This window comes from Cupressus sempervirens, chromosome 10 (genome assembly GCF_028749045.1).
Source record: "Cupressus sempervirens isolate cs-2001-9-10 chromosome 10, ASM2874904v1, whole genome shotgun sequence".
In the NCBI taxonomy this organism is placed as follows: Eukaryota; Viridiplantae; Streptophyta; class Pinopsida; order Cupressales; family Cupressaceae; genus Cupressus; species Cupressus sempervirens.
Window position 1 is genome coordinate 730,930,887 of NC_143127.1, and position 19,606 is coordinate 730,950,492.

The following is a 19,606-nucleotide window of genomic DNA, read 5'->3' on the forward strand; positions in this document are numbered from 1 at the left end:
GAACAAGTGTGAGTAGAGGAAAGTGATGTGGGAATGTGAGCGGAGTGGTCATAGGCTTAGCAGTTATAAGAATATCTAAAAATGGTACAAGTAGGTTTAGAGAGTGCTTGGAATGAATTGGTGTTACTACAGTCATAGTTTGAGTGATTTAGGGAGGCGATTGCAAAAGAAAACTCCCTGGCATTGAAGTTGTAAGAGTGGTTAGTGTTAAGTGAGGGGAAGGTGAGATAATTGCAGCAGCATCTAGTCAAGGCAAAAGTAGACATGGAGCACTAGAAAATGTCGACTAATCAGATGCAACAAGAGTAGGACGTGGTCCAATGAGCAATCACTATACCAAGGGTGAACAAGTTGGTGGAGAATGTGTTTGTGGAAATGCACTAGATGGCATAGGTACATAGGGAAGTCGCTTATTGGATGGGATGTTATTATCAGGCATTCCCAAATGAGGACAGGCAAGAGACATAGTTCATAGATAGGGAATTTACACAGCTGCTAAATGCACAATTACACAGTGGAAGGTTTCCAATTCCCATCGATGCAATGTGGGTAAATAGGGGGTTGACACCAAAGGCTTCTTCATCTAGAGTAAGGGTAGAAGAGACACTGTTGATTGGATGCCCTGTCTTGCCACCTCCCCTGGGGAGGCCTGAATAAATGATCCTCTAGACACTATTTTATGGAATATGTAAATTTTTTTGGATTTTTGATAGGTGTTTGAATATTTTTGTGTTTTGTGACAAATATTGGAACAATTTTAATCTCTATAAAAGTGGGAATAATATGATCCGTAGAGTAAGGATAATTGTTACTAGTAGGTGGGAACATTTGTGTGGGCTTGTAATGGATGAGGAATATAGATTTATGTAATATATGGGGAGTCACAATGTGTAAGGCATAATTCTACATATATTAATAGTCATTATAGATAATTATAAGGCCAATGTTAGGATATTCGTCTAGGTACATGTCGAGACTGAGCTTCACAAGGCCTATAAAAATGTGTTTGGGCCTAAAAAGGCACTAGAGGGATCTGAAAAGGACACTTGGGCCTTGAAAAAGGTGCTTGAAGGGCTAAGAAATGGTGCTTTGGGCCTAAAAAAGCACTGGAGGGGCCAAAAAAAAGTGTTTGGGGCCTAAAAAGGCACTTGAGGGGTCCAAAAAGGACACTAGGGCCTTGAAAAAGGCATGTGGGCCTATAATGGTACATGAGGGGCCTAAAAAAAGGCGCTTAGGGCTTGAAAAGGCATTTTGGGCCCGAGAAGGCATTGGAGGGGTCTGAAAAGGAGACTTGGGCCTTGAAAAAGGTGCTTGGGCCTAAAAAGGCACATGAGGGGCTTGAAAAAGGCACTTGAAGGGCCTAAAAAGGTGTTGTGGCCCTAAAAAGGCACTAGAGGGGGGAGCCAAGCTCTCATGCTTACGCTTAGTTATTATGTGCCCCTAGTGTGGTGAGGATGAAAGAGTCCACCAGATATCTGGGCTTTCAAGATAGCATTGATATATTTCTTGAAGGGGGCTAGACTAATCATGACTACTATAACTTAAATAAGACTAATGACCTATTGGGAATTGTTGCTTGTGATAAGAGGAAAAAAATAGGGGCACCTCTTGCACTATCTGTGTTGTGCTAGATTTTCCAAAGTCTAGTGAAATATTTCAAGACACTACTATAGTGCTTCTTAATAATCAGTGAGGCATGTTGGGTTCAAAATATTTAATGTCCTATTGTATAGCCTAATTGAGCTAAAGTGAGGCAGGATTTGGCAGAAATTTTGGGGTGTTGTTAATTTTTTGAGCGTTCATGGCTATGTTCAATAATTGTGATCCCCTTTTGAATGCCTTTAGAAAAATTTGAATTTTTTTGATAATGTTGGATAATTTTTAAATTCGGTTGGTAATTTTAGGCGATTTTTGAATTTTTTTAGTAATTTTAGGCAATTTCTAAATTTTTTTTTTTTGGTAATTTTAGGCAATTTTTGAATTTTTTTGGTAATATTAGGTAATTTAATTTAATTTTTGGTAATTTTAGGAAATTTTGAATTTTTTTGGTAATTTTAGGCAATTTTTTAATTTTTTTCTGGTAATTTTAGATGATTTTTGAATTTTTGGGAGTGGAATGAGGATGTGAGTGAGATTTGTTGGAATACAGGGGTAACCAGGGCCATGCGAGGTACATAAAGAGGCAACGAGACCAAAATGGGCCAAATGGTAGGAACATGGGCATGGATGGCTACGTTTGGGATGTAGGGAGCAATGAAAGGAGTTTGGGACATCAAACAAGTCGAACAAGGGCTAAAATAAGAATTGGTGATCGTTGGTTGAGGTGGATAGCTAAGATGTGCATTGATTTTCCTACAATTCATGTCTATGGTGTCTCAATACATAATCAAACTCCCTATTTGGTTGAATTTTCTATGCTCCCCTTTTTTGTTGTCATACCAGCTATTTTTGTTGTTGTGAACTACATCTAATGCCAAAAAACCAAAGAAATGTGACCCACAAGTGTTCCTCAATTAAGTATGTGTGAAATTAACTTGACTATGCTAGATGAGCCTCAAACAAGAAAAATGTGTCTAGAGGCAGTTGCTTGAGGGTTGTCTTGATTGTTTTTTAGCATTGAAGGACTTGTGTTGTTTAGGGAAGTCCAAAGGTGTTGTCTCTCACCCCTTTTCAACCCAAGGGTGGCATTCTCACTTCTTTTGTACCATTCTATTTTCTTTTTCTATTTTTTCTATTTTCTAGTGTTTTTGGATTTTTTTTTGGTATTTTAGATGTGTTTCTCAAGGATCTAAACATAAAATCTCTTGAGATGAATGTTATTGATGTGTTCTACTAAGTCTATGCCATCACAATCTGAAAGTCTATAAGGACCAATCCAATTGGCTTCCCACTTTCCCTTCTTTTCTCTAGCTGCTTGGTTCTTAGGGTTTTTTTGGAGCACTAGGTCACCAATCTGAAAAACATGGGGTTTGACCTTTTTGTTGTAATGTCTTGATAACCTATTATGATACACTTTGAGATGTTCATGTATTGCACTCTGATGTTCTTCTAACAATTCTAATTGTTCTAGATGAGCCACTCTATAGTCCTCATCTAATAAGATGTCTCGAAGAGTAATTCTCAAGGATGGGATCTCAACTTCTAAAGGAAGAATGGCTTCACAACCATAAACCAAGGAGAAAGGTGTCACACCTATAGGTGTCCTGACTCTCATCCTGTAGGCCCATAGGGTGAATTTCAACTGTAAATGCTAATCTCTACCAATATCATTGACAATTCTTTTGAGGATGTTGATAATGGTTTTGTCGATGGCCTTTGCTTAGCCATTGCCTTGGGGATAATAAATTGATGAGGAGTGGTGTATAATATGAAACTTTTCACATAATTCATCAATTATTTCATTTTTAAAGTACAAGGCATTTTCTGTGAGGATGGCATAAGGTATGCCAAACTAACAAATGATATGGTTTAGAATGAAGGAAGAGATTTTTTTCCCATAGAGTTAGCAAGTGGCACCACTTTGGCCCACTTCGTGAAGTATTTTGTGGTGGTGATAATCTATTTATGTCTACTAGAGGATGGTGGATGGATGGCTCCAATTAAATCAAAGACCCACTAATAAAAAGGCCATGGTGTGGCTAAAGGGTTGAGCTCTTGGGTTGGTGCATGAATAAGGCTACCATGGATGTGACATTTTTTGTAGGTTTTGACATAGTCGATAGAATCCTTTCCATGGTTGGCCAAAAATAGCCCATCCTAAGAATCTTCTTTGCTAGTGCGAACCCGCTAGAGTGTGACCTGCAAATCCCTGCATGGACTTCCTATAGAGTGACTCTAGACTTGTCCTTTTTGAGACATCTAAAAAAAGTATTGTCAGGACCTTTCCTATACAATGTATCAGCCACCAAAGTGTAATGTGAGGCTTGTCAAATAAAATTTTGTTTTTGGTTATGTGAGAGGTTAGATGGAATGGTATTATCATAAAGGTATGTGATGATGAGGTTATACCAAAGGGAATTAGGAGTGTCTAAGTGGAAAATGATAATGGAATCAGGTTTAATAAATGTGGGTTGAACCACCTCTTCTACTAAGAACTCATATTGCTTGTGCTACTCTAGGAGCTAGAGTAAGGAGGCCAAGGTGGCCATAGAATCTGTTGATCTGTTCTTCTCTCTAGAAATTTATTCAAAAGTAATATGAACAAAACATGCCTTGAGTGTGTCAACCATATTTTTGTAAGGAAATAACTTTTCATCTTTGGTCTGATAAGTGTCGATGACTTGATTGATGATCAACTAGGAGTCTCCATAAACCTCTGGCACTATTAGTCTCCATTCTAAAGCTAGCTTGAGACCCAAGACCAAAGCTTCATATTCTGCCATGTTGTTGGTGCAGCAAAAAAGTAGTTTGTATGAATTAGGGATGGTGACACCTAGTGGTGTGATGAACAAGATACCAGGGCCTAATCCATGGTGTGTCTAGGAACCATACAATTAGAATTTCCACATTACTAGCTTTGTCTAAAGAATGTGCATATCTGGGAAATCTACTAGGATAGGATTTGAACTCTCTATAGGTGTATCTGCCAATTGATCAACAATGGCCTATCCTTTGATTGCCTTCCTATCAGCATACTCAATGTTGAACTCACTTAGGATCATCACCCATTTAGCCAATCAACCGATTAATGTTGTTCTACTGAGAAGATGTTTGAGGTGGTCAATTTTGGATATGAGCTTGACTTTGTGTGTTAGAAGGTAGTGACATAGATTTTGGGAAGCAAAAACTATGGCTAGGCAAGCCTTTGCAATAAAAGAGTAATTGAGCTCATAATTGACCAAGGTACAACTAATGTAATAGATAACATGTTCTTTTCCTTGTTCATTTTCTTGTTCTAGGAGGGCTCTGATTGATTTATCTATTACATAAATGCATAGTAACAAAGGTTTTTGTGGTACAGGAGGTACCAACATAGGTGGATTTGTCAAGTAAGTTTTGAGTAGGTCAAAATCCTTTTGGTACTCGTCATCCCACTTAAAAGTTATGTCTTTTTGTAGCAAGTGTGTGAAAGGTATGCACTTTTTTGCCAACTAAGAAATGAACCAACAAACTGATTGAAGCCTACCTTGAAGAGAGTGTAACCGACTCAGGTCCTTTGGAGGGGGCATACTAATTATGGTTGGTACCTTTTTGGGGTCAACTTCTATCCCTTTGGCTAAGATAATGTATCCTAGGAGCTTGCCTAATTTGATGCCAAAAGTGCATTTCTTGGGATTAAGCCTAACTTTGAACTCTTCTAAGTGGGTGAATATCTTGGCCAGTATGGGAAGATGTACTTCTCAGCTATGGGATTTGGCAAGAATTTTATCCACATAATCTTCCATAAAAATATGCATCATATCATGAAAGATAGTGGTCATGACCCATTGGTAGGTAGCCCTAGCATTCTTTAGCCCAAAGGGAATCACATTCCAACAAAATGTGCCCCATGCACAAGTAAAAGTTATTTTCTCTTGATCTTGTAGTACTATCCTAATTTGATTATACCCTAAAATCTCATCCATGAGTGAAAACATGGAATGACCTACTGCTAGATCGACAATGGCATCGATGTTGGAAAGGGGGAAATCATCTTTAGAACATGCTTTGTTTAAATCTCAAAAATTGATACAACTGTGTATGATACCATTCTTCTTTGATATGGGAACAATGTTGGATATCCACGATGCATACACTAAGGGCTAGATAAAATTGGTGTTGATTAACTTTTCTAACTCTACTTTGACTAATAGAGCTATACATGCAGATGCATCTTTCTAAGCCTTTGTTTTATTGGCTTGGCCTCCAAAGAAATATTGAGATGATGGAGGATTAAATTCGGGTCTAAGCTAGGCATGTCTGTGTAAGACCATGAAAATTTTATCTATCCTTCTTCAAAGAAGTGGATGAATGCATGTCTTTCCTTTGTGCTTAAGGACTATGCCAAATAAATGACCCTTGGTTCTTGCTCTGTGCCAATGTTGACTAGTTCTATTGGCTCAATCAAGATGGAATATCTTTCCTCAAAGTATTCAAGTAAAGTATCAATCACCCCATTCGTGGGTGCCACAGTTGGGTTTTCACCTTGGGATCTATCACTTCTATTGTTTCAATTTTTTCTTGAGTAGCCACAACTTGGTAGTGATCATTAAGGTTGTGGAATGCTTGACCTGTTCTAGTGTGACTGAGGTAATTGATAGTAGACTCGACTATATGCCTTTCTTCTATTCTTTGTTGATGAGATGGTTCAACCATGTTAAGGTAGATTAAGACTTCATGGTTAGTGTCAAAATGAAGGATGTGGAGAGGCCCAGTTGTATCCTAGTTAATGAATTTGAGATGGACTAGGGGTAGTGATTCATAATATGGAAAGGGTTCAACAGGGTTTAAAGACATGATTTCATTGGATTGCTCATATACTATATCTATTAGATCTATGACATGAGCTTCTTCTATAGTGTCAGGAAAAGTAGATCTTACAAGAGGCTCATAGTAGTCATCTGCAACTTCTACTAGAAAGAAGTGAAGCAATAGGGTTTGAAATTGAATTCCTTTGACATTTTCATCATTTTCTAAGTTGCTATGTTGTATCCTAATTCTTAGTGAAGTGGGTCTCAAACTAGAGGTTGTTCCTTGTGTAGCCAAATTGTCAGGTGTGGGTATGTGAACTACATCACATTCTTTATCATAAGAGACTCCTCAAATAATGACTGAAATTCACATTTAGTGGAATTGTTGTCATCTTAATTATTAGAGGTGTTTATAGATGATTCTTTCATGGGATATGAACCTAAGAGGGATAGATTCACATTTATGATCTCAGTTATTTTCTAGCTATAACCATCCCTTTTCTTAGGTACCCATGCCAAGGTGGAAGATAAGGAATCACTATGCTTAGGATGAGCTTCAAAAGAGACTTGTGTTTTATCTTGTTCATCATATCCTACCCTCATTTTGGAGCTGTTGGACCTGAATTGTGCCATTAGAGGTTCAATGATGCCTGTCACTTTTCCCAAATGACCATCTCCCGTGTACCCCATCTTTTTCATTAGGTCAAAACCTTTTCCATATAGATGGGGGGAGATGTCAATTGTTTTTTGACTGATTTTTGCTACTAATTTTGGAGGCGTGTTGCTTACCTTGATAAAATGTACATGATAAGGCTTGGTGGATAATAGTTTTCCATGAGATCTTGAAGAAAGTGGAGGATCAAATAGGGAGACTGAATACTCACCCACCTCTTTGCAATGTAATTTATAATTTATATCAAATTCTTTCATCAATCTATCCATTTCTTCATAGTGTGACCATTTAGGGTCTTTGGATGATGATGGTGAAGGAATAGAAGGACCCAAACAACCCACTTTCTCTTTACCCTTAGTTGACATTAATGAGTGGTGGTTGTTTCAATTGGTAGACATGAAGTGTTTGTAGTTGTCAGTTGTCTGATGTCATCTATTGGTGTGCCAATTGCTCCCCTATTGTGAGGGACAAGGAAATTACAATATTGGGCAAAGTTTTGATCTCCTAGTATGGTTACCTCTTGACCCATGTAAGGAAATTTAAGACACAGATGATAAGTGTCAGAAATGGCCTATATGTCATGAATCCATAGTCTTCCCAATAGGATGTTATAAGTTAATTGTAGGTATAAGACCTAAGAAATAGTCTCTTTCACAATTGGTTCTACTTTGATTGGCAAAATAACCATACGTTTGGAGGATCCTTCCTCATTATTGTAAGCTTTGATGGTAATTTTCTTTCTCGGGTCAACAACATCCTCTATATACCCTAGGGCTTTTACTAAATTGAGTGTGCAAATATTGAGGTTTGCTTCACCATCAACCAATTCTCTCTTAACTCTATTTCTATATATAAAGACTTCAATATGCAAAGGAGAGTTTTGTGGTTGGATGACAGACATGTCATTTTGGGCTAAAAAAGAGATGTAGTGAGGGGCAACTAGGTTGTTGACTATGTTCTAAAATCTACTCACATCTAGGTCATTTGGTGCTAAGGCTTTGGTGAGTATTTCTTTATGCTCTAGGAAAATCTGTAATAGTTTAAAAATGGAGATATGGGCTAGAGTCTTAAGTAATTGGTTGACTAGGTTGTACTTGGGCAAGGAGGAGCTTGTAGCTGCATGATTAGGATTTGTCATAGGTCCTGGTAGGATAAATTTAGGGGCTTGGCCTTGAGTAAGGATTATTTTTCTTTTTATCTTGAAGTATGATGCCATTTATGGTGTCATCAAAGCTAGAAATTATATTAATGGTATTGTCGTAATGATGCGCATAATTAACCTTAGTGTGAGGGGGTGCATTCTAATTAGATTTGGAAGATTCACACTTTTCATGACTCATGAAGGGGTTCTTGAAGGTTGTATGGTCTTCATTATTGTTAAGGTTGTTTACTTCAATGACCCCATCATTGATTAAATTTTGGATCACCCCTTTAAGGGGAAAACAATTGTTTGTTAAATGCCCCTTGTTTTGATGGTAGACACAAATGTGCTTGTCATTCCACCATTTTGGTTTGACTTGGGGTTCATAGGGTTTGGCCTTAGGAAATACAATGAGCTTATCAGCCAAGAGGGTTTGTAAGGAACTCTTGTAAGACACCCAGATAGGAGTATACACCTTGGGTATATCAAAGGATTGATATCTATGAGGAGGGGGAGCTTGATTGTAAGCAACATGTTGATTGGTCATCGAGGGGGTTTCCACATTGCATTGATAGAATGGGTGGGCATTGTCTTGTTGGGGTGCATTTGGGTTGGTGTTGTTGACAATGGGATATGGTTGATTTAGATGGGATTGGGTTTGAGTTTCAATATGGTTGACTTCAAGAATCCCATCATTAATAGTGTTCTTGTTGTTGTTTTTCCACCATTAATTTTGTTTATCGATGGCCCAATCAAAGGAATTATGAGTTTGTGTGGAGTTATTTGAAAATCCCTTACCATCTTTTGATAGTTTAATGATGTCATTATCTAATAAGGTCTCTTCTACCTTAGCAGCATTCTCTAAGGTAGTTATGAAATCTTTAGGCCCTTGGAGTTGTAGCCAACAATTCATTGGTTTGGAGAGACTATTAATGAAGATGACAGTCTTCTCTTTATCGGGTATGTCTCTGTGATACTTAGCAAAAGTGTGTCTCCGCCGTTGTAAGAAAGTTTTGGATGACTCATCAAGGAGTTGTCATGTTGCATAGGTTGATTATTGTAACTTCCCTTTTGATATTGTAGGAATATTGTGAGATGAACAAAAAATCTAGTTTTTTAAAGGTTTTGATATTGGAGGGTAGCTTGGAGAACCACTCCATGGCTTGCCCTTCAAGGCTTCTAGGAAACAGTCACATCAGGTACATCATGTTGTGGAAAAATTCCTTACTCAAGGTATAGAATTGTCTAATGTGGTCTTGCAGATTTGATATGCCAAAATATTTATCATACTTTGGAATTTGTACATTTCTTGGGAAAGGCACGAAGGTAATGTTCTTATCAAAGGGGAGAGGACACACCTTTTCAAGGATGAATTCTGTGGGTTGTGTTTTTCCTCTCTTCACTCTTTCCATTTCCATTTGTAGATCTTGTAGTTTTTGTGTGACAACATCTAGGGATGACTCCTCTTCATCTCGTTTCAAGTTGTTCACATCAAAATTAGATGGTAATTTCACACCTTGTTGTGCTAATGCTAGTATATAATGTTCCTTATGTTTCTTGAGTATTTTGTCCATGATGTCAACAAATTCAAAATTTTGTTGAAAATCTCCAATTTTAGTTTCAATATTCCTGTCATCCCACATGCTAGATGAACCCATTGTAGCTAAGGATTCTAAGTTTTGATCAAACAAGGATCACTTGTGAATAGATGTGTTTGGTGAGAAATCTGTTGTTGTATTAGGTTCAAAGAAATTTAGAGGTTTTGTGTGTTTGATGGTTTTTCCAGCTATTCTAGCACTCACTCATATAGGCAATCATTTTAATTTTGTCGCTATATTGGTCTTATACGGTGGCATGAAAATATAAATTGGATTCCTTTAGTTCTTAGGCATTTTTGGAATGCGAGGGTTTTTTTTTTACTACAATTTGTCTATAGTAACAAGCTAGGTCGAACAACGCATTTTCCAATGTTGATAAGATGAGTTTTGCTCTCATGAAGTTAGGTAAGGGACGAATGTGTGTCTCCAAACATTTTTGGCTTGATGTGTGAAATGAATCAATGATAATTGTTGGGTTCAAAATGATGTTTGTAGCTCTACTTGTTTTGAAAGGTGTTTTCAGTCAGGTATGGAATTTCTCAGACTTTTTCAAATACCAACAAGAAAAAGGGTACCCAAATTTGTCATTTGTTCACAATTATTATATATACAGATGGCCTATGTTTTATGTTTTTGCTCAAATGCATTATAGGGTTGGTCAGATGCATTGTTTAATTGATCATATGGGCTATTTTAATGCTCATCTATGCTAGTATAATTATTTTTTCTCATCTAGATGGATTTCTCTTATCTAATGATTGGAAGTTGAGTTGCTCAGATATTTCATTATAAATCCTTACATTGCCAGGATCTGATCATTTTCCTATTTCTTTAAATCTCATCCGCAATAACAAATGTTCCAATCAACACTTTCATTCTTCTTTCAAATTTGAAAGTATGTGGCTCAGGCATCCAAATTTTCTACATAATATCCAACACTGGTGGAATGAAGTTCCAGTGGAAAGACTGAAAATGCATCAATTTGCAATGAAGTTAAAATATATCAAGTCTCAAATTCGAATTTGGAATACAAAAGTTTTCAAAAATGTGTTCCATCAAAAGGTTATAGTCAAAGATCAGCTAGAAGAAGTATATAATTAGATCATCCAAAAGGGCATGAATGAAGAATCATATTCTTCTCAAAAGAATCTACAAGAACAATGGGAGGAACTATGTTCTAGAGAAGAAATGTACTAGAGACAAAAATCTCGAGACTTATGGCTTCAGGATGCGGACAAAAATACTAAGTTTTTCCATAAATCAGCCAAGAAAAAAAGAACCAATAGTACAATTTTTTATATCAAAGATGCTTCCTCTGGTATTATCCTGACCAATGAAAATCTTATCAGAAATGAAGGTGATAAATTTTCTAAGAATCTTCTTGTGCCTGATGTCTTGCCTTCTCCTTCTGCATCACAAGTTACTGAACTCCTTGATACTATTCCACAAATGTTAACAGAACAGGATAATGATATTCTGATGGCTCCCTTTACCATTCAAGAAATACATAAAGTTGTCTTTTCCACCTGACAAAGCTCCTAGGCTGGATGGTTTTACTGCATTGTTTTACCAAAGTTGTTGGAATATAATTGGATGGGATTTATTGGCGGCTATGGAAGAATCTAAAGATCTAAAACCATGCTAAAATATTTTAACACTACCAATATTTCCATCATTCCAAAAATTAGGGATTTCCAAACCTTTCTAGATTTTGGACCAATTTCTTTATGCAATTTATCCTACAAGATTATTACTAAAGCCATATATCTTAGGTTACATCATCTTATTCTGCATATTATCTCTCTAGAGCAAGGTGGTTTTGTCTCAAGAAGGGAAACCATGGAAGGGGCTCTTGTGGCTCATGAAGTTCTCCACTCTATTAATTTAAGAAACACTTCAAATTTTGTTATCAAACTGGATATGATAAAAGCTTATGATAGATTTTGCTGGAAATTTTTGCTGTAAGTACTTGCTAAAATTGGTTTTTCAAAAAATTGGTGCAAATGGATTAAGGCTTGTATTTCAGGAGCTTGATTTTCACTAGTCATTAATGGTAAGCCTATGGGTTTTTTCCCTTCTACACAAGCGATTCGACAAGGGGATCCTTTATCTCTAGTATTGTTTATTATTATGGTTGAAGCTTTTACTAGGGCCATCTCTCATCAACATTTGCTAAATAAATGGAAAGGAGCTCTCATTTCAAGTACAAACATATCTATCACACATTCTCTTTTTGTGGATGATACCTTCTTGTTTTGTTTGTCAAATTTTCAAGAAGCTTGCCATATTCTTTATACCCTTGATCTTTATTTAGCAGTGTCTGGTCAAATTATTAATGCGCAGAAATCCAAGATCTATTTTTTCAACATTGAAAAAATGGTTTCCAACAAAGTTAAACAGATATTGGGTTTCTCAAAAGATTTCCTACCTTTAGTCTATTTGTGCATTCCTTTCTTCATGGGCTCAAATAAATCCTCGTATTGGTCTTCGATTATTTAGTGTATTCAAAGTCGAATTGCATCTTGGAAAGTTAAATGGTTGTCACTAGCAGGAAGAATCTTTTTGATCAAATCAGTTTTAGCTACAATCCCTAACTATTTTATTGATGTCTTTAAGATCCCACCCAAAGTATTAGTTACAATTCAAAAATTGATCAAGGGTTTCCTCTGGTTGGGTAATATGGATGAATCTCGTAAGGTTCCACTCATTTCTTTGCAAGCTATGTACACACTCCTAATGTTGGAGGGGTAGGAATACATGATATTTCCATTAGAAATGAAGCATTTGGTGGAAAATTGATTTGGCACATGTTTTTTAAGTTTCAGTCCATGTGGTGCAAAATTATGCAGCAAAAATATCTAGATACCAATGATCCCTCTAGAATCTTCACTATTTCTAATCCTCCAAAAGGCTCAGTTATTTGGGACTTCATGATAGCTTCACACAAAATCATAGTCGATTATATTTCTTGAGAATTCAATGATAGACTAAGCATTAATTTTTGGAATGATTCCTAGAATGGTCAAATTCCCCTGTCTAAGAGTGGGATCTCTTTGAACATTATTCAAGTTGTTAAAATCCATTGGGGACCTAGTTGAACCAATATGTGCAATATGTTTGTGAACTCTCAAAGAAAATAGGTTGGAAGGATCCAAATATTTTACCCCTTTCATCCCAAGAAATTAAGCAATTTTAAAATATATTGAGCTCAAGGCAAGTCTTCTTTTTTGAAGTCCAAGATCAGATTTTTTGGGCTCCAGCTAAGGATGGTAATTATTCAGTGAAAGAGGGGTACAAAATTTTACAATAGAATATTTTGAATAAACCTTCCTCCAAAGCTTTTTCATTTTGTTGGAATCTAGTAGTTCTTCCTAAAGCAGGTTGTTTCTCATGGCTAGCACTTAAACATGGGATTTTAACTAGTGACAGATTGAATAGACTACATATTACTACTCTATTTAAATGTGTTCTTTGTGAGGAACATGATGAAAATGTGGATCATTTTTTTGTTACATGTTCTTTTGCTTATCAATGCTGGTGCTTTATTTTGAGTAAGCTTAAGTATTGTACTCCTGAAATGTCCCCTTTTCTGATTTGATATGGTATTTCACACCTCTAATCAGATTTTCAAAATCAAACAACTGATATCACAAAGATCCACCAAATTTCTCAAGAAAACCCCAAATCGGGTATGTTGAAAATAGTGCTAAAAGCTTCACAACTTCACAAATTATTAATGAATCTGAAAATGGAAATTTTTACAAAACTTTCAGCAGCATAACAGCCTACAAATTGACATTTCCAGATCCGTATAGCCTTTACACAACAGCTCGAAAATGTAGGACCAAAACTATGCACATCGGGCTCCCGAAATAGCACAAAATATGCCCGGAAACACCACAAGAACACTAATAATCTATCTCAGAAGTTTAATCACGTCCCAATATATATATTCAGATCTATTTTAACAGCTTAAAGTCTAAAATACAGCAGCAACCCAAACTGATATGAAATACTCAACTGGAAACACCAAACTCTTACAAAAATACACCCGGAAACTCACAAATCTGCACCGTTCAGCACAAAGGCAAACTCTGTATGAGCATGCACATGGAATGGCTTCAAACTCCCATCCTTAGCCTTCCTATAAACCTGCAAACTCTCGTTCTTGGGTCTCCCTGGAAAGCTGCAAACTCCCGTTCTTGGGTCTCCTTCTCCACAGGTTTGGCAGCCTCTGAAGAATAACAAAGAATGAGCAAAAAATCAAGTTCTGGAATGAGCCCAAAATGCCTCCAAAACCCCTTAAAAGAGGGCATAACTGTAACTCACGTCCAAGAGAGGTTAATGAAACATATTTTAATAATAATTTTCATTTATTAGTCCAACGGTTTCCAAAGATTAACCCCCTTTTTTCGAAACTTCACTTTCTTGGGCCTACCTGCCTTAGCAAAGATTTTTATTTTTTAATTATTTGAAAAGGGGACATGACAAGTCCTCCCCTCCCAAAAATTGCTTGTCCTCAAGCAATGGATAAACAATAAACCAATCAATCCACCTGGATCCCAAATGTAGTCATGAACTATACTACTACCAATTAACATAGGCTCCTGCAATATCCTCTGCAATATGAGCAAGATGAATCCATAATCAAACTGACAATTATAGCTCAACCAAAATCCAAAATCACCACTACCACAGTCAAAAACCCATGAGGCACAAACTCTTAGAGCATCAAAACCCAAGCAAAGTGGACAAATCAAACTACCAACACAGTAAATACCATCAACGCATCCCACTGGCCTATACGGAATGCACAATCCAACTCTGCAACAATGGTGAATGCTCTCGAATGAAACTGTACCAAGTATGGAGAATCCACACACTGTACAACTCCTGTAGTCAACACAACTTTTCAAATCATTGGCCACTATCTCATAACCATAACTACCATGCACCCCTGATGGTGAAAAGCCATCACAAGATAAATAGCAAGAATTGGAACCCAAACCAAATCTTCCTGCCATCAACTCCTCAACACAAGGATCAAATGCTAACTAATGTACATACCTTGCAATATAATATTGATAAAAAAAACCAACCTTAGTCAACAACTCACCATGAACAAGTGATACAACCCACTGTGACTGATCACCGGCTAAGTCAGGAGATGTCATAGCCAAAGGAGTAGAATCAATAACAACACCTGCTGAAGCATCACTCTAAAACTCCTTCTCTAAGTCATGTATTATCAAGCTTTCAACTGTAGAACCTATTGCCATGTCATGCCCATCACAACTCTCATCTTGAGGCATCAAATTGTCCCATAACTGATGATAAGTACTAGGAACCAAAGTACATCTCTATATCATTATCTCATCAACATGGTCATCAAAGGTAAATTGATGAGCATACCTCATAGTGTAATGCCGATAGAATGCGCCAATCTCAGTCAGTGGCTTAGACTTTAATCCAGATGAAACTAACTGCAATTGATCATTAACCATGTTGGAACTAACTACTACCTCCAAAGATATCACCAAGGGAGTAGTATTACTAGCAGGAACCATGCCAACTGCCGACTCACCAACATCACACATGATCTTTGATACATCTCTAGTCTCTGTGCCTTCAGTACTAGATGCCACCACCATGTCAGGCATACAACAATCTGCTACAATACCCAACTCAACTAAACCTAACTCTAGTGGGAATGAACCTGATATTCCAATGTTAGTATCAAGAATGGATGCATCCCCATCTCCACTGCCTTTGACAATCTCGGCCATGGACATCCTCGGATCACCAAACACCACTGCTTGTGACTGTATAGAATCAGGTGAAGACTGTAGTCGCTCTAACTCCATGGTCACCTTAGCCAAATGAAATTGTGACTCCTTGAAAGCCAACTGAGTACTCTCAAGAATCTCAGAAGTCACCACAAGCTGCTCAGTAAGCTCACTCACCTCATCTTCCTTGGCCAACAATGCATCATATGCTGTACTGCCCCACTTCATAAGATAATCTCTGTCAGCTACCAACTGCATATAATCCTATCTCAGAATCTGGATAGCCTCCCATAAAGAGTGGATCTCTATCAAGGAAAGATAACTACCTTCCTGCTCATCACTAGTAGGAGAACCCCATCCATAAACTGCTAACAACTGACGAGCAGCATCAAAATGCTGGCAAGCGATAACAATATCTCGGTCACTAACTCTTAACTGATTAGGCACATGATGGCACTGGCTTGACTGTCTTCTACAATCCTCCTCTGATGCATTGTCTAAAGGAGTATCCTCAAAGTCACTAGTCTCTAGAGTATTACAATCCATACCCTGTGAATTAAATCTAAAGCTCATATCAACATACGAAGTATCAAAAACATTAGCACTGTTGTCCAACTCCTCTGTACCCAAGGAAACTAAGTCTTCAAAACTGCCCACTACATCCTCCTGGATGTCATCAATGCCAATATGATCCTGGGACTCATCTGTACACACTACCAAATATGAAATATCATCAACACATTCCAGCAAGTATGGTCGACTAGATATATGAACAAAGCCCAACACCGGTGTATAAAAACTAATACAAACATCGGATAAGCTCCTGGCACAAGAAAAGACAACACCATGCAATCTGCTAATCAAATCCATGGTAGCACCCAAACAATCACTGCTACCAAAAAGTGTTAATGATTTATAGTCAATTGAACCCCAAATGCCAATATAAGAATCTCGAGTCCATATCTGTAAACTAGAATTAGCTGGTAACTCAAGAAAAATCCTGACTTGAGTAATATGACCAATACCAACTAACTCCACATACCTGTCATGATGAGATAATGTAGTGACAATACTGTCTTCACACACCTTCAGCTGGCGGGATAAATCATGTGAAGTACTACTAGCCTCAACCTCATGTGACGAAGCATCTAACTGTGCCTGGTACTCTCTCTCAGAAAAGTCATGAATGCTCAATGTCTGCTCATCTACACCAGGTATCTCACCATCATGCACAACAACACCCTCATAATCATCATCCTTGAGGTCAAATCTATCTATCACTCTTTGACTAAAATCATCAAATGTAGTTACCTGATCATGACCTTGAGTAGTCATTCCATGATACCACCAATCATAGGCTGCATCTTCCAAGTGTAGACTTGCAATTTGAACAAAATCACTCTCCTTCATGGGGTTAAGTGTGAAGAAGGTCTGTAATTTTTGTAGCCATGCTCTAGCTGAAATTTTATTTGTTCCATCAAAAGTAGATGCTATAAACTTGCTTATTTTATTTTTGAGCTCTCTTCCACTTATGTCATGCTCCCTTCTGTATTCTTTCTTGGGCATCAAAGTGTTCATCATATCCACATATTCTCTAAAAGGAACTGAATTACGAAAGTCATCATCTAAGCCATTATAAGTAGCTCTTAATGTAATCAAGTTACCTGTAACCTCTTCCATAGGATTAATGGCTGGATTTGGTACTGGTGGCTCATCTGCAGGCAAGAAAATAGTTTTGGTTGATTTAGATGGTGTGGATTTCAGATTTCTTGGCTCCTCTAAAGTGCTCCCTTTCTCATTAATAGATGCAACTCCTTGTAGTTTTTCTGTCAATATTCGCAAAGCCTCTCTAATTTCTGCCAAACTATCCACTGTTTGCTTCTGAGTGTTTTGGATGTCTTGGAAGAATTTCTTTGCCATCTCATCTGGATCAGCCATACTTTTCCCTTCCTTGGATTTTGTACTTTTACTTTCAACTGGAGGTTTGATCAAAATTTCTTTATTCTTTTCTCGCTGCAAATATCTTTTTTCTCTTTCACTTAGTTGCATGCAACCATAAATTTTGACATGCAGCTGATTAGAAGCAACATGCAACCACCAAATTCACCAAGAAATAACATGAAAATGATTAGAAGTAGAATGTAACCATAAATTTTAACATGCATCTGATTAGAAGAAACATGCAACCATAAACTATGACATGCAAAATCTAGGTAGTTGTCAAAACTGACATGCAAGATTTGGGTAGTTGTCAAAACTGACCTGCAACTTCTACAAACCCCCAGGCTGGCAAGATCATGGCTCTGATACCACTGAAATGTCCCCTTTTCTGATTTGATATGGTATTTCATACCTCTAATCAGATTTTCAAAATCAAACAACTGATATCACAAAGATCCACCAAATTTCTCAAGAAAACCCCAAATCGGGTATGTTGAAAATAGTGCTAAAAGCTTCACAACTTCACAAATTATTAATGAATCTGAAAATGGAAATTTTTACAGAACTTTCAGCAGCATAACAGCCTACAAATTGACATTTCCAGATCCGTATAGCCTTTACACAACAGCTCGAAAATGTAGGACCAAAACTATGCACATCGGGCTCCCGAAATAGCACAAAATATACCCAGAAACACCACAAGAACACTAATAATCTATCTCAGAAGTTTAATCACGTCCCAATATATATATTCAGATCTATTTTAACAGCTTAAAGTATAAAATATAGAAGCAACCCAAACTGATATGAAATACTCAACCGGAAACACCAAACTCTTACAAAAATACACCCGGAAACTCACAAATCTGCACCGTTCAGCACAAAGGCAAACTCTGTATGAGCATGCACATGGAATGGCTTCAAACTCCCATCCTTAGCCTTCCTAGAAACCTACAAAATCCCTTTCTTGGGTCTCCCTGGAAACCTGCAAACTCCCGTTCTTGGGTCTCCTTCTCCACAGGTTTGGCAGCCTCTGAAGAATAACAAAGAATGAGCAAAAAATCAAGTTCTGGAATGAGCCCAAAATGCCTCCAAAACCCCTTAAAAGAGGGCATAACTGTAACTCACATCCAAGAGAGGTTAATGAAACATATTTTAATAATAATTTTCATTTATTAGTCCAACAGTTTCCAAAGATTAACCCCCTTTTTCCGAAACTTCACTTTCTTGGGCCTGCCTGCCTTAGCAAAGATTTTTATTTTTTAATTATTTGAAAAGGGGACATGACAACTCCCTTGCCAAACAATCTTTGGGATCTCTTTCAAGCCTAGCCAGTTCTTTATCAAAAATCATTGTTTGCAAACCTCTGGAAATTTATCCCAGCCTTGGTAGTTTGGGCTATTTGGTAAGAATGAAGTAAGCACATTTTCAGAAAGGAATCCTTTCCATTATAAACTATTTTGATTGGTATTGAAAGATCTATCTCGGAAGTGACCAACTCAAGCTTAAAAATGATTAAATTCAATTTGATTGTGACTCAATTTGATTGTGACCCAAACATTTGGAGACCCGCAACATATGGTCTTTGGAAGTTGAATTTTGATGGAGCCTCTAGAGGAAACCCACGTCCATTGGGTTTTGGAGCATGTATTAGAAATTCTTTTGGAGAGGTTGTAGCAATCATAGTATCTCCTTTTCCTATTGACACAAATAACATTGTTGAGGCTCATACCCTATTGGTTAGGCTTTTATTAGCCAAACAAGGCTATTTCAATAGGCTACATATAGAAGGGGACTCTTCAGTTATTATTGATGCTTGTATACATTGGCACATCATTTCTTGGAAATCAAAATATGTTCTTAACCAAATCTAGAGACTCCTTGATGAGTGTTCGGATGTTTGCATTTCACATATTTATCAAGAAGGGAATACAGTTGTAGATTTTTTTATCAAACTTGGGTTGTGAGGGGGTTACTATTTCTACTTTTCATTCTTTACCTTTTATTGAGCAACATAAGGTTTTAAAAAATCTTATTCATGGTGACATGGTAGCCTCTTCTAGCAGTAATGATTAAAG